The sequence below is a fragment of the Etheostoma cragini genome, chromosome 20, assembly GCF_013103735.1.
Source record: "Etheostoma cragini isolate CJK2018 chromosome 20, CSU_Ecrag_1.0, whole genome shotgun sequence".
NCBI lineage: Eukaryota > Metazoa > Chordata > Actinopteri > Perciformes > Percidae > Etheostoma > Etheostoma cragini.
Window position 1 is genome coordinate 4,338,003 of NC_048426.1, and position 17,296 is coordinate 4,355,298.

Genomic DNA, 17,296 nt, shown 5'->3' on the forward strand with positions numbered 1-17,296 from the left:
CCCCCCCCCCCACTGGTACTATGCCAGGAGTTTTGGATTCAGCAGGTCAACAAATAAGTGATAAGACTTAACGCATGAGGAAACAAGCAACACATTATGAGTCCTATACAGCATTAAAAAACTGGGTCTCTCCTCAGCAGAAGTATCCTAACAGTCCCTCCCTGTAGCCCACAGTGCCACCGAGATCATCCGCCGTGTGGGACAACCCGTCGACGGTTTCACTTCGAGTGGGGGCCCGGAAGCTCTCACTAACCCAGATGGACCTTTATCTCCTGCAAAAGAAATGCAGCTCAAAGCATTTATCATTTTGAATCTAGTGCTGAGACGGGCATCTGCATTACACAGCTAAGACTGTGTGTGTGTGTGTGTGAATGTGTGTGTGTGTGTGTGTGTGTGTGTGTGCCTTTTCGAAGGGAGTTGTGTGCGCTGGAAAACAACTGGTCGGCCCACTCAGTCTGTTTGTCTCAGCATTGACGATTTTACACTATGTGTATTGACGCAAGAAGTTAAAAAAAGTATCATATTAAGGATTTTTTAATATTAATAATAATTAAAGCTGCAAGTAGCGTTGGACGGGCTCTCGCTAATTGCACATGTCAGGGTTACTGGCGAACGCCGCCCCTTGCGACGATGCATTTGCGCGGCACTCAGACAATGCAAGTTGTCACCAATGAAAAGGGAACTCTCTGCTGAGTCCATTGATACCTCACACAAGACACTACCTTAAATGGGTCAGCAGTTATGAAAGGGGCGTGGCTCAAGTATAGGGGGCGGGCCAAAGGATCACCAATGAAAAGGAACTCTCTGCTGAGTTTAACCCTCTGAGCCCGAGACACTCGCCACGAGAAAAAAAGCACCTCTGATTCATAGTTTAATAACTTTTAAACCATACAAGCGATTTATATTACTGCCATATACTCATACTGCCAATATAATATCAACTTTAATAACTTTTCATCTTTAATATCTTAAGATGGCACAGACTGAATATGATGTTGATTGAATGAAATCTCTAGGAGGAGTTCGTTAAAATACATTCAATACAAAATGGAGGACTTCCTGTTTTTTTCATACCTTTTGGGTATGGCTACAATGGAGTTTTATGTCAGTCTTGCCATGCTACATATGTTTACCAAGTTTTGTATGTGTCAATAACACCAAAAGTTACATACATGTGTTGTTACAGGTCAAATATTATGGAGTTGCAACAGTGACAGCATGGTACAGAAAAAAAATTGGCATTGAAACAACAAAAATTGGCACTTAAGAATGTTGAACTGCTATATATAATACACAAATCACAGAAATCCTGTCACAGAAACAATTTAGATTGACATTAATATTAGCAACAATATTGTTTTGATATTTGTGTTCTATAATTCCGTTCATTATTTTTCAGTGCCAACATTTGTTTTTTCTACACCAATTTTTATTTTCAATACCATACTGTCACTGTTCCAACTCCATAAACTATGACCCGGAAGACAATATTGGCTTTTGCAGAAGTTGTGGGTTGCTTTGTGTACATTTTGGTGTGCATACATTTCCGTATTATGCTCATTTTCAGGTTCATAACAGCATTTTGAGGTTGTACCAGAATTGGTTTCCATGGTTTCATTTTCAAAAATACCATATTTCTGTTGAACTGCTCATTGCTGCAGGTCCTGTTTTCACCCTGTGTGTTTAGGTTTTAGCTCCAGAGTGAGACATCTCACTTCTTTGTTGGGTGCTGCTCATGCTCAGTAGCTCGTTAAGAGCCCATCAGCTAGATAACTCTAGAAAGAAAAAAAAAGAAAAAAGAATAAAAGCCGAAGGATCCTGATAGTAGAGCCTGATTGGATTCTGTGAACCATAGTGCTCTGCGCTTCTTAACTTACTCTTACTCCCGTACTCATCATTGTACGCTGTATGAACTGGTAGGCTGGCTGTCACTTACCGTATGTTCACACCGCCACCGACTTGAGCGTCTAAAGATACCGGAAGTCATTCATTTTCAATGGAAGCCGGCTTCTCTCAGCTGCAAGGAGCGGCAAATTTGTCGGTGTTGCGTTTTGAGCGTGTTTAGCGTCAATCAGAGAGTTGAAATTTTTCAACTTTATGGTAATGAGCTATGACGCGGTTCAGCGGCAAGCAGCGGCTAATGCCAGCCGCCCATCGGAATATAGACGTTCTTCACGCTGACTGATTCCGGAGAAACATACGATGTAATCTTTCGTTCCTACCAAAACATTTGTTCCGAGGAAAATGGAGGAGAAGCTCATCATCGCCGTTGCTGGGTTTCCTATGATATGACGTTGTTTGCGTATAGGGAGGCTTGGGATAAAGTAGCCGAGATAGTTGGTGTGTCCGGTGAGTAGGCAAAATGCGTGTTAAAACTTATCATTTTAGTGATATGCACTTAATGAGTTGCGTCCAACGGTAGGTTTACGACTACAACATCTGGCCCGCCATAAAGTTACCGCCAGTTTATTCATTCATTCTTTTCGCATTTTCATACCACTGTTCATTTCATCACGAAAGCGAGAATGCAATTCAGTTGCTCACAACACAGATATGAGCAATTGCGCTGTACGAACGCCGCCACGTCAGAGCGGCTAAAGCGTCACAAAGCTTCCCCGTACTTTTTGACAAGCGTCTTTGGCGGAGCGGCCTGAGCTTTTTTGCAGCCCAAGTCGGTGGCGGTGTGAACGTACAGTTAATCTACGTAGACAACTTCATTTGTATATTTTTCTATATAAGGCCATGTTGGGTAAACTACCGGCATATTTATGTAATCTCCTCAAGCTAAATTCCAGCCATTTTCATCTCCGTTCCACCAAGTGGCGCTCTTACCAGGTTCCAAGGGTTTTTACTAAGCTGGGGAAGAAAGCCTTCTCTTACTTTGCTCCATGGTCTTGGAATAATTTGAAAACTTGCTCCATCTAAATGATCTGGTCCCATTAAATGAATTTAAGGCCATGTTAAAATGTGTAAATCAAAAATTTAACTGCTCCATGTGACCTGTTCCTTTCCTCTATGTGTGATTTTGTCTATGCTGTATTTCTGTTTGTATTGTAACTGGTGTGCCGTCTTGGCCAGGTCTCCCTCAAAAAAGAGATTTCAATCTCAAGGGACTTCCTGGTTAAATATAGGTTAAATAAAAAAATAAAAACAAGCTTTGGTCAGTCCAAGGCAGGATTTGCTGGTAGACTTCTTCTAGACCAGGGCCACTTGTGGAAGACCTGACAGGAAGTAGTTCTTTTGGAGATTATGGTCAACTAGTGGCGGTCGGAGCAGTGTTTTGCCATTGAGAACGAGCTAGGGTTAGCCACCTCGTCTCTAGTGACCTGGAAAGCCGTGCAGATGTTGAACAGCTCCCCCGGAAACTGAAGACAGAAGACATTACGAATTTTTTTTTCAAGTGTGTTTGCGTGTGGAAGCACCAGAAACACAAAATAACACCCCAAATCACAGAAAAAGGGATTTTTTTTCATAGTATGGGCACTTTAAATTACAACAACACACAAAAATAACAACACAGAAGAAGATATTTAGCAAAGCTTCATAAAAACCAAACCTGTTCTTATTTTTGCAGCACACAAATGTGTTCATGTCAGACCCCATCACAGGGCCCTGTGTAATTTGTGTGCGTTTGAAGATTCTCAGAGGTCCTACTCTTCATACAGTTTCTGGGAATTTGAAGTTTAAAAAAACCTGTATAGCCATGGCCCTATCTTTTCAAAAGACAAAAGAAAATCACAAAAGAGCGTCTCTGCTACTCTGGAAAACTCTCGCAGTGTCAGAATTGCATCAGCCAACTCTTATTTTCCACTTCATCCCTATCACTTTTCAAATGTCCTTCCTCTGTCAGCCAAAAAGTTGAAAACCTCCCTAATGTGGCGTGTTGAAAGGTGAGGTGGGGACAGGGTCAGAACAGACAAGTCTCTGCCACGGCTGCAGGAAAAGTGGAACCACATGGCACATGTGACATCAACGCACATCCCCCACGCTCCCTCTCCCCCTCCGTTCGCCTCTTATCTTTTGTTTGCTCTGAAGTTCGACATATAGACCGAGGCCCTATCCAAAATCACAACCTAATGAGAACTTCAGGAGGAGGGCAGGTAGAGGGAGAGATGAAGAAAAAGCTAAAAGCATTTCAAGCTATTGCTGAAACAATCCAATTACAATGCCTATCAAACTTTGCTTCACAGTTTATAGCTTCTAATTGCCTGACAAAAATTGACACTTCAGTCGCAACAGTGTAATATAATAGGGGGCCAAATTAAATTTGATCGAGGGGCAGAAAACGATGCTATCACTCAGCAGTGCGGAAAAGAGGAGATCAACTAGCATGATATAATGGATCAAAAATGAAAATGATTCATTAATCGCGTTGGGTTTTCCAATAATGGAAATGACACAGTTCAGACGTCTTTCTAAAAACACTATTAATTAAAGGGATGATAGATCTAACAAGGCATAGAGCCCAGGGAAAATCACTGCACCTCTTTTCCCCCTCCCTTCATCACTGCCAACTTCTTTCTTCCCTTTCTCTTTCTCTTACGCTTTCCTTTTCTTTCTTTCTTCTTTCTTTTCTCCCTCTTTCCCTGTCTCTTGCTCTCTTTGAGTCTCACTTCGCCATTCAGCATGACATCTTTTTACATTCTCTGTAACAAGGATTCAGAGAATAGGCGGACCAAAATGCAAAGACAGCAAGGATTTCAGAATTTAATAATTTAATAAGATATACAACCGAAGGAGTCCTCTAGACAGCAGGCAAACGTCCAAAACGTTGTGAAACACAAAAAACATGAATATGAAGAAACAGGAACACCAAGACAAAAAGGTAGAAAACACACACACAGACACACACACACACACACACAATCCTAAGTATACCAAAACTACAAAATAGAATGGGAAAACTCACAATTGTGACGTTCTTTCTGTTTCCTATTCTCTCACTCTCTCTCTCATCCTCATTTACTTTCTCCCGCTCTGTCTCATGCCATTAGAGTTCCGCTGCCCGACCTGAACCCTCCATGGCTTGGGGGTTTAGGCTGTTTTGCCAAATCAAAAGGGTGTGACTCAGTCCACATTCAGGATTGAAATGTCCTTCCTTCTTTCCCTGACTGTGCCAAAAGTCATGTTTGAAGTAAATAAAACAACGGCCAGTAGGAAATAAGAGAAACAGAGGCATCATTGGGTTGCATTATCAAGCTAAAAGGCAGTAATGGATGATATATGAGCTTCCTACAATCCCCAGTGATAGAAAGAAGGCCTCTGTAGGGCCACTAAACACATCACCTGAGAGCAGTGGCTCACTGTGTCTCAATTCTGATACTTTGGTTAGTACTCGATGTACAATGTGTACTGTAGAAGAAGACCCCCTCATTTTTGAAAAGAGCCGAGCCAGACTCTAGGTCTCAAATCTCCATTCAATTTGATTTGTAGTGTCAAAAATGAAGGAAGTTATTTTTTAGGACACTGAACAGAATGGGTCTAGACCACAATCCATCATTTACAAAGACCTAACAATTCTCCCCAAGAGCAACAGCAGTGCACTGGCACTGGGTTAGGTCCGCTCAATTTTAATTTTCCTTTCCTTTGTTCCTTCTTTGCGCACCCGAGTGTGATTACTGCGTTAACTTGGTTGGACCTTACATACAACGGTACTGGCAGCATTCAAATTTGAGGCACAATTGTGATATCGGGCCATATAAATAAAATGAACTTGACTGGAGTACAGTGTGAGCGTCACCTGAGGCACCGCCCTCTGCTCTCCACGCCCTCTGTGATTGGCGGAGAGCTGCGCTACTTTCATCCTGTGGCCTTTGCACAACCTTATCATCCATCTACACACACACACACACACACACACACACAGTGGCACTGGATGTCCAGGAGTAAGGCAGCAGACTTTATTTAATCTGTTTTCCTCAGCGTTAATTGGGTCAAAGCTTCCTTCTCTGCCTTCTTGATGTGCAAATGAATGTGGCATCGAGGGACGCCCGCCCATCACTCCACAGGCACATTTACAGGACACCTCAGGGTGCCGGGCCGGCGTCTGTGACCTGTATATGGCAGATTAAGGAGGGGCCGGGTTGGTGGAGGGGGGTTGGGGGTGCAAGGTTGTCAGTACCGAGCTGGATCAGATAGACTGGAGCTGAGGAAAAAAATCCCTGAGTTAATTATTGCGGTGGAAGCCCGTAGGCTGTACATGTCACCCCCACTTCTAATGAAGTTTACCTTCACCATCGTGAAATAAGGCAGTTCATGTGATACTCAATAATGTATGTGGCAGATCAGACATGTGTACAAGAAAAGGTCCCAGGAGGAACCACATGTACGCACTGCGGGCAACCTGGTCGATGCATCTTTGTAGTAATCTGCTCCTTCAGTAATATAAACATAAATCTACTTGAGCTGAGCTCAAAGATCAACACCAGCTTCATCATGAACCACCCTTTTTGTACAAATCCCTCGGAGACTCAAGTTTTAGCAGCTTCTATTACAAAACTTTCCAATGTGCTCTGATTTGCGGTAATTACAGCTGCATTTATTATCAAAAAATGTCAGACATTTTATAACACTACTAAGTTGATCTGGCAAACATTGTGGCCAACAGATGACTTCTTACTGCAGTCACAGAGCGGCAGGAACATTTTAGGGTTAATTTCTGTTAACTTAAGATAATATCAGCCATTTTCCACTAGTTGGTCCCTGACTTTGTCTGCTGTTAGCTCAAGGCCCACCCCCCCACAGGTTTCCACAAGTTCAATTTAAGACGTCTTTTAGTGGCATTCAAAATAAAATGTAATGCCTACTTCAATAGCCCCATGGCAAAACTATAAGGCTATGATGGAATATCAGAATGGATTTTAGGCTAGCAAAATTAATTGTTTACCAATTACCATTTTCAAGGAATGAGTTATTTAATCTTATTAAAGGACACTAAAAATGTTTTACCTTTGTGAATGGATTTTAAAACTTTCTGAAGAAATGTAAGACTTTTAAGGCCTCACCCTATGGCTGCTGAGCATGGAGTGTACAGTGGGATGAGCCACCTGCTGCAGGGAACAAAGCTAATGAGAGCAGGGTTACAGGCTGGAAAACCAAACCCTTTACGATGTTAAAACGGCTGCTAAGTTAGGTGGTGATTGGTAGCTGCTTTAATCAAATGGATCAGAATCAGCGTTAACATAGATCGGTAGGCTACATGTCGGTGATTCACTTTAACTGGATTCTTTTCTAACTCCTTATCAAGTTCTAGCTTTCAGCTGCGATCATCATCACATTGTTGACTCACAGGGGCGGGGCTAGAAGGGGGCACGGGGTGGCCCTGCCCCCCGCCCATAGGGCCAGAGTGCTGTCAATCTGACAGTCGTGTTTCCATTGGATCAAAGGACTGTCACTTGAATGCCTGTTCTGTCTACCAATTGTCCCAGCCCTTGTCCCATGGGCAATTCATGTTTCCATGGTGACCATCCAAAATTCTGGTACTGTGGAACCAGCACTGGGATTTTTGGCAGACTGAGCCTATAGAAAATGTTTATTGTATTCAGGTATACAATCTGTTTCAAATGAAAACAAGTGAAACTAATAATGCATGTGCTGTTTTATTTAGCAGAATAACATTGTGTTGTTCCAAACCTAACCCGACTTGAAAAATCCTAGAATCGTGAGTCCATCTAGACACTTTTTGTCAGCAAGACATTTTGAAACATTGCACAGACTAAACTGATTGTACTACAGTGCTTAACATTCAAAACATGAGTCATATACTGCATGTAGTCTTTTGACTTTGGGAGTAAGAGTGCGCAGGTATCAGACCAGAGTGGTGCATCCGCTCTGACTTTTGTCCGTGATAATTCTCTGTGGCTTTCCCTTCACCTGACACATTTCACACAGTCATTTGCCCCGGTGCAGCTTCAACACATCGGTGTGCAATCAGTAAGTGCAGAAGTCTGGTGAGTATCTGCCAAAATTCCTGGTGACTGTCTACACACCTGCTGAGTTCTCCCCCAGTAAAAACCTCCGGTACATGTTATTATTATGCTGTAACATTTTACCCTAATGTGTTCAAGGACTATGTTTCCTTACACTTTACTGAGCAGCTGTCTATTTCTTTTTAGATTACAATAAATCAATCAGTATGTTCATCTTCCATGAAATGTGAGGGAAAATAATAATTTGGTTAGGGTTTAAATGAATGCTTAGCGTGCAGGTGCAGGTGCGTTTAGGGAGTGTACAAATCCTCTTTTGCTAGTTTGGTGCCGGAAAAAAGGGTCCGTGCACCGGACGCATGGTTCAAAAGGGTTGTACTTGGTGTCTTCATTAATCAGAGGTGTGTTCTGGGCGTAACTTACAATCAACCAATCAGAGGTCACCTCCCACTCCCTTTAACAGCCTGGCACGTTTGGACCTTGGCTCATTGTTTTTTTGATGGACAATTTGCACACTGTATATTTTTATTTTTTATCTTATGCTTGTGTGTGTGCTGGTGCATGTCTGTGTAACGCACACTATGCTTGTTACACCAAGCATAGTGTGCGTCCTTGTGTGTATACCAAGAATAGTGTGCGTGCACTATGCACGAGCCTAGGCCCATTTTACTAATGCGTTTTTTTAAATAACAACAAAATGCTGCATTATTGACTTTAGAGGTTTTTGTTGGTCAATGGCGCGATGACTTCCCGCTGCCTCAAGGATTGCAATACCCCCAGAATGCACCTGAACACACCTCCCTGTAAGTCCAGCGCGCCCAAAATGCACCTGAACACACCTCCTTGTAAGACCAGCAAGCCCAGAATGCACCTGAACACACCTCTCTGTAGGACCAGCACACCCAGAAGGCACCAGAACACACCCCGCTGTTAGACCAGCACGCCCATAATGCACTAGAACAGGGGTCTTCAACGTTTTCCAGGCCAAGGACCCCCAAACTGATGGCGAGATGGAGCGGGGACCCCCTAATTATATATATTGTATAAAATTGTTGTGTTATATCAAACTGGTCCTATGGTGCCATGTGTTAATGTACCTTGTTATTGGGCATTCAATATTTTCGTTACATTACTCCATATGTAATAGACTCTATTACATATGGAGTAATGTAACGAAAGTAATTTCGCCCTGGGATTATTAAAGTATTTCTGATTCTGATTCCTCGTTGATGGGACAGGTGTGGTGAATGAAACGGTGCCCAGCTTGAAAGAGCTCCTGTGTGTCGCTGAATGTGTGCATTGATGACTGAAAGACATCTTCTGCCTCCATTTATCTGTTTACTACAGTGTGTTGAATTCATGTTAATGTGGATTTAAAGACATTTCAATTAGTGGAAAAAATTGCAGGGTGGGGGGGAATATGAAAAAATATAGGGGGTCGCGGACCCCCTGTTGAAAACCCATGCACTAGAACACACCTCCCTCTTAGACCAGCACGCCCAGAATGCACCAGAACACAACTCCCTGTAAGATCAGAACACCCAGAATGCACCAGAACACACCTCCCTGTAAGATCAGCATGTCCACGGGCCTTTGGCGATAACTGCAGGTGTGATTTGGGAACTCACGTTCCAGAGATCCAAAAAGTGCTGCCTGTGTGACGTCAGTCGGTTGGCAGACTTTTATTTAAATGGAATATATTTGAGATTATTACTTATAACAAGTAAGTAAATTCCTGCATATTAAATTGTGGGTTCCAGTGGGTTTTGCTCAGTTGACCTCATACCTCATACGACAACACAAAAGAGGATTTATATCTATACATACCTTAATAAAACACATCAGCAATACACTTTGGGTAGGTTTACATGCTGTCAGTTTACGGATTGACTTCTTATCAGATTTTAGTGTGCAGTCTACATGGTGCAAAGGCTTTTGGTGACATTAGCATGTGGAGGTACAGCAATCAAGGCCTATACATTGAATCCAGTTCTTCAATAAGAACTTCACAGCTTGACTCTGAGAATCATTTTATGACTCGATATCACTGAACATAATTGAAATGACCATAATCCTGCAGCAAAACAATTTCTCATGAAACATAAAGCAAAGAGGGCCCGTGTTCCGACAGGCTGGGCCACCAGGAGAGCTAGTGGCTCCCCTTCTTGTTATATAATTGGGTATCGATGACCACCGATCCCCTCCATTACGTCTTTTTCCACTTGGGCGCGCCGCTGTAACACTCAGACAACCCAATCACCCCCCTACTGGGAGGGTGGAGTCCCAACACCCCAGGGAGACCCAGCATGAAATTCCTCCTTCCCATCCTTAGTTAGTTGGAGAAACTTCCCGGGTGAAAGTGAAGGAGAGAAAACTAAAAGAAGAAATTGAGAAAGATATATAATAACTCTTTTTAAGCCACATTGCGTCAGTTTGCAGCAAAGTAATTGCTAAAAGCTGGCAACACAGTGACATCACTATTAAGCAACATGATGATGAGAAGGATTGTAAAAGGTTGATTAGAATGATCTTACAGCTATTTTTGACCAAAATGTTCCAGGTAAAATGGAAGCAGAAGAACTAAACAAGGAACCAAAAGTGCCTTTCACCCATTCCTGTTTCCACCGCACTTAAGACCTATGGTGATGACATTTGAGAAGCAATTTTTACATTCAACGTTCAAATGACTATTTTGCAGAAAATCACTCCCTGGTTATTCCTTTCCAAACACAGATTAATTGTCTGAGTTTCTAAAAAAGGTTATTGTTCTTCCTGAAAGTTTTGAACTACGCTCCGTGAACAGGTAAAACTAAAAGTGAGCGCACTTGAAATGTGGATAAGGAAAACTGTGTGCAACCACAGTAACTCCAGTAGGTCAAAGTTCAAGCAGGAAGTTGATCTTTAAATTCCAAGTAACAATATCTAACCTGGAGGCGTGTCTATACCATGTCAGATCCTCAGACTCATGCTGTTTTTCCCCTAATTTATTTTTTGCAACGTTGCCATGCTCTTAGATTTCAGTTTTTAGCATGCAGATTATAATGTTGTTATTATTGATAGACAAGATGGGAATGGAACAGCTAACAAAATAAAAAAAAAAACATGGAATTATTCTCTAATGCATCTTGCAGGATATTCTTGGCTGAGCTTTTATGAGAGAGGAACACCTCCGGCCTGCTCTTGGTTCCTGGTTCATCAAACACCCTGGGAAACAGAGGCTGCTGGCCGCCAAGTCATCACGGATGGCCAGAGCTGCCCCCCCACGCTTCCCATGTTCCCCCACAGCCCAATAATGATCAATGACCTGAAGCCGCTGACCTGACCTCCCGCCCCTTCACCCCTCCTCCTCCTCTTGGTCCTCTGCCTCCTTCAGCGTTTGGCGGCCACTGAGTCTAGGAGGAAGGGAGGGAGGGGGACGCGGCGGTTGGTTGGATGGAGGACAGGTGGAGTCCAGCCCGGGGTCTGCTACGAGGCCAGCCGTCACATTAATCAACCTGACGTGTTCACCCACGCCTGCCTGCCTGAGCCTGGGCTCTCCAGCCAGCGCCAGGCCTTCAAGCTCTGCCCACCGCCAGCATCCACCCACCCCCTTGCCCCCCACCATCCCTAACCACCACTCCCTTCACGCAAAGGCTTGGTTCAAGGGATGAGTTTGGAATGGGTCAGCGGATGGGCTTCTAGGCTTCCAGGGCCCTTAGTCGGCGAGTCCACAGGTGCCTTCTGGTATGTTGGGTACAGTGCCAGGGACAAGCCTGCTGGGGGTGGTGGAATGAGGGGGAGATTCTGGCAGCTTGACTATAAGAGCTTGCATCACTGAGGACAGGACAGTTGTCGATAGAAGGAGATATTTCAATGACAGCGCTTGTTTAAACCTTGAATCTCCAAGTGCAATCTAATCAGTGCTTTGAGTCAGCTTTAAAATTGTTTTTACTACCTTGTGAAGTTGATAGCGATCTTTATAATGGAAATTCGTGGTGCAACTATCAAAACGGTGTCCTTTTTACATGAAAAGTGCATATAATAATGCTTGTCTGACAACTTAATTGGCTGTTGTTTGATTCTCTATTATTATTCACAGTCACATCTATATTTTATAAACTGAAGTTAAAAGTTCTTTTTTTTGGGGGGGGCTTATTTTTCAGATAGTTGAGTAAGCCAGAGGTCGCCCGAGTTTATCCCCATTTTAATTTATTTTTGGTACTATTGACATACTGCAATGTCAGTGATTGTACTAGGAAAAGCTGTAATATTTTACACATTGGTTAATGCTCAAAATACATGACTTTATTCTATTACTCAGAGGTGCAATAACTCCGAAGCTGCCAACCCCACACCTCTGAGTAATAGAAAGTATTGTAATAACTTATGTGGACAATTACTCCTGTAAGGTCATGTATTTTGAGCATTAACTTCTGTTATTAACATATAAAATTAGGAAACAGGACTTGTAGTTCAACAAGCAGGCAGCCTGTGATTTGACTCCTCCAAACTACACATGAAAATATGTCAGTTGAAACAATGAGTCTTTTCTGATCCCAAGGCCCTGTTGACATGTCAAAATCATTTGTCAGTGGCTTCCAAATATGTCAGAAAATGACAAAAAGAGTCAAAAGAGCATTTTATGAATTGCCATCTATTTGGTCTTGACCTTTCTGCACATCTGATGGAGGGAAGAGGGGGTTGATAGATTGGTAAGTACTTATGCTCATCTCCCTCTTTTCCTGGCTCAGATATTGGATGAAAGGAGCTGGTTTAGTGTTGCAAAGTGCCAACTAGTCCCTAACAATCCATTGATTGAGCAACAGTATGATCTTTAAGTCATCCCAACTTGGCGGCAGTGGTAGACAACAGCGGGACGAAAAAATGCTAAAATCATCGTGGAATGCTAGTACCTGTGTTTAAAGTGAATGATGTGTTTACACAATCAATGTGCATGGCAAACCCTTCACATTCTAGTTTAAAAGTTCCAGAAAACAGAACAAGTTGCTTTGCGTTTGGAAGCCAAGCGCTCTCCTCCCAAATAATGACACATTAAAGCCAGCATCCTCAAGGGCCTTTTATCTGCTCCTCAAGTTATCTTCCTTAAGTTCTTGTTAATGCCTTTTCCCACTTTTGCTCTCAAATTCATTATGTGTCCTACTAATCTCCGGAGTGGATAAAAACCCCTTACATCCTTCAAAACTGTTTCTTGCCAAGTGTCTGAAAAAATAGTATTGCCCCTATTAAATTAATGCTCACTTCCAATAAACTATTGATATCTTCACTCCTTCAAAGTTGGTGTGGCATCTGGGATTGCAGGGAGGGAAATTGAAAAAGATTTTGAAGAAAGGAAGAGAAACAGTTGAGGGCAAATTAAATTGCCATCTTGAACTCGCCTGTTAAGGATTAGTAGTTAATTGTAATTTGCGTGCCGTGTCCCCGGCCATTGCCGCAGTGTGCCGTAAGTTGTCTGCCAGCCGATGATAGAATACTCACTGCTCCTGCTCTCATAATTGGCAGAAGAAGAACGAGAATCACAGAGACTCAGATTCCCATCCACACTGGAAGCCGGGGGCAGCGGGAATGGAGTTGTGTTTTCTGCAACAGGTTCAGCGCTGCATACCACAAGCTGCGTCAAAGAGTTTTTTGTTCCATTTTGGCCTTAAGAAGGCAGTGAAACAGGAAAGTGTATCAATTAACAGTCAACCAGTAGACGTCCTGTTTATACATGCAGGGATCAATACATTAAATACATTATGCTGTGTGTGTGTGTGTGTGTGTGTGTGTGTGTGTGTGTGTGTGTGTGTGTGTGTGTGTGTGTGTGTGCAGATTAAAGAAAACTTTATATCAAACCTAATAACTTAAGGTCAATTTACTACACGTTCCTGTGCTTTCAGCCACATGTCATGGTCTTCATCTCCGTCCACTGAAGAACACCATAAGAACCGGGTAAAAGGTCTGGAAAGGTCTGGACTATTTTTGGGAACGTGAGGTCTTCAAGGTAAACGCTTGACAATAACCTTAATTAAAAATGAAATTGCCCCTTGAAACGGGCATTGCGAGATGAACGACTGCAATTGTTGAGCCTAAGGCTTCAGATTTGACCCTGGAGTTTCAAGAAAATTAAAGAATTATGATCTTTTGGAGCCAATTTGTACTGCACATTCATTTTCCGTGTACAGTGATTTAACAGTGTCATGAACTTTACTCCCTATACCGCTATCAATAAGTTAAAAAAAAAGCCCATCATGCAATATTGAGTCGAATGTTTTTTTAAAGTCTATGAACATATACATATTTCCCATTTTTAATTTTAGTAAGGAAGGACAGTATACTGGTATTAATAATACTGCAGAAAACCTTCCCCAGACTACTGTTATGTAATGCCTCTGTAATTGTTAGGGACCTAGTCACCATTTTTGAGAATAGGGGTTATGAGTCCATGGTTCCAGATCTCAGGGAACCAACCTTACTCCAGAACAAGGTTGAACACCTTGTGGAGGGCTGGCTGCCTGGATTTCTACTGGTGCTATTTCTGTATCTAGGTTTTTTTTTTGTCTTTCACCTTTCTTCTAACTGGTGAAGATTTTCAACTACTGTTGACTGTTGTTGGGGGGTGATTGCACTATAATCAACATTCTTATAAAAAAAATTCAAAGGGATCTTTCCAGATCATACCATTGTGTATTGTTAATTTAGTTTTAGTTTTTCTTTGACTGAATTCATTCCAAAAATTCCAATAGTTTTGGTCAATGGGTTTTCTATTTTATTAAGTTCTTCAGACTCTTATTGATTAGTATGTTGTAGTATTTTAGTGCCTGATGTTATTTGACCCGTATTTGACTCTCATGGGGTTCTCTGGGTTTTTGGTCAGATAGTAGTCTTAGTTGTTTTCTAGTCAAAAACTCATTCATTTCTTTTGAAGGTTTGTGTTCTGTTATTTTGTGTCTATAGTTATTTATTTTGAGATTTGATTTTGTAGCTAATTCATCAAATAAATACAGTACAAATACATTATGTCTGTAGAGATAAAGTTTTGATTTGATTTCTTTACCGCCAAGTGCAGTTAAATAAATCCTCTATATTACTGGATTTTTTCCATATACTGTACAGTATATTTTTGAAGGAGGCCATACATTTTGCTGGTTTCTGATTCTTGTATAATGTTATACTTTGTAGACTTATTTAAATAAAGTGTTGCTTGGCAGTGATCTGTAAAGGGAAGTTGTGGTTAAACTACAAAGGCATTGATATCCTCTGGGTCCAAATCGGTTATTGCATAATCCACCACACTGTCACCACGGGTCCTTCCATTAACATTGTGTTCCCAGGCTTTTGCATATCTAGAGAACTGGTTTTCCGTTTTGCTTATAATATTATCAAAACTTTTTTGTCTTTGTGGTATTGTGTGAGCTGGGACTCTCCACATATTAGGATGTGACCCGTTGACTGGAAGTTAATTATCTCCTTTTGGAGTTCTTGGAAGATCTCCTTAGTGTAGTAGGGGGAGTTTAAGCGTGGGATATAGATTACACATAAATATGTATCTCTGGTGCTCTTAACTATACCTCTGTTGACCTTTTTATTATTATTATGTTGTGCTTTATGCCAAATTAATGTTCCCCCTGAATCTCTTCCATTTCTAACATTGTTCTTTTATACAGAAGGTACAGAAAATCCAATGTTATTATTAGGAAAATTAGTATCCATGTTTTATGTAGGATGACAATATTTAAATTATTCACACTTTTAACAAATTCAGGATCTGTTGTAATACCCCCAAATTTTGTGTAGTAAAAACCCTGGATGTATCAGCTACTAATTGAGAATGACTTTAGTCTAGACAGCGGATCTGTGTTTCACATCCAACTCCAATGATATTAAGTACTATGATTGCTATGTGCTCTCTCTGGCTGGGGGGCTGAGGCATGCAGGTAGGTCTCTCTGTGAGGGGGGACTGTGGCAGGTAGAACATGGACGTTCTGCAGTACGTCTCTGTGGAGGGCTACATGGACGTTCTGCAGTACGTCTCTGTGGAGGGCTACATGGACGTTCTGCAGTACGTCTCTGTGGAGGGCTACATGGACGTTCTGCAGTATTTCTCTGTGGAGGGCTGCATGGACGTTCTGGGGCTCCAGAGTTTCACTCCTTCTTGGCCTGGAAAGAGGTTTTATATCAACGTTTGAGACATACATTAATATGATCTGAGAAATGTGTGATGTGTGTGTGTGATTGGGGATATCAGTGCTTTGGTCAGTGTGTGTGTCAATGTCTGTGTTCATTATGTGTGTTTGAGGGGGATTTGGGGCCGAGTAAGCGGTAGGGGGTTGGGTGGGGTGTAGTGGGTTCCACTAGGGCAGGTGGGGTCTTCATCCCAGACTGTAATTTTTCTTCCTTTGCTAATTCCATTCTTCTTAACATGGGTGAAGGTTTTACCAAAGACTGCATGCCAGGCCGGAGGGTGATGGGTAAAGAAAAACAGGTTGCTTTTGACCTGTGAAAGTTTCCTTTCACATTAAAAATCAGCAAGGTGAGTCCTGGAGGGCTTTTGTTTTGAAGGACTTCTTATCTTTAAGGGAAGTCACATGGTCAGGATACTGGATCTCGTAGCCCTCAGTGTCCGGTGGCAAAAGCAGCAGATCCGAATCTTTTACCGGCAACGTTAGACGGCTAATATCTCTCTCTCTCTCTCTCTCTCTCTCTCTCTCTCTCTATTTTTCTCTCTTTCTCTCTGTCTCTCTCTTTCTCTCTCTCTCTCTCTCTCTCTCTCTTTGAGGGGTCAAAAAACCCAGCTGTTCCACTTAGCGCTCCCACTAGAGACGTGGAGAACTTCTGTTGTGTAATCTGGATGCAGCGTTTTTTTGGTGCATTTTGAGCCCACTCACTCTGACATCTCTCCATTAGTGAATGTATAGGTCCTGAGCATGTGTGTGTATTTCAGGCCTGTGTGTGATTACTAACCAACTCTTCTGTGTTAACACAAATGCTTTTCTTGTAAAGCAATTTGTCTGTAAAAGGGGCTGTTGTGGAAATTGTAACAAAACGCACAAGACAATTTCTCACGTGGAGCACACAAATGCGCGAAAACGCTAACAAAACCACGTCATCACGCATGGTCGACATTTAAAGGGACCGTGATCCCCGAACAATCATCATCACATGAAGTGACTATGATCAACAGTGTGTGGAACCACACTTCTTAACCTAGGTGAACTATGTATGTCACATTCACTACACTATATCAAATAACCTTTTTATAATTATGTAAATATACACACATCCTTTTTGGAAGAATAAATGGCTGAACAAACTAACTATTGAGAGTCAAACTTGAGACACTTTTTTACTTCATTTCAAGACAAAAGAAGAACAGGCTTTATCATTTATTATTT

General features: G+C 42.0%; 1 long non-coding RNA gene across 1 annotated transcript in view; it reads right to left on the reverse strand.

Annotated features, from left to right (window-relative positions):
- Positions 1-1,314, reverse strand: part of LOC117935901 — a 6,906-nt gene extending 5,592 nt beyond the window's left edge. The window contains exon 1 of the long non-coding RNA XR_004654842.1: positions 1,303-1,314. This is a non-coding gene — a long non-coding RNA (uncharacterized LOC117935901). The remainder of the gene's footprint in view (positions 1-1,302) is intronic.
- Positions 1,315-17,296: the final 15,982 nt, after the last annotated feature.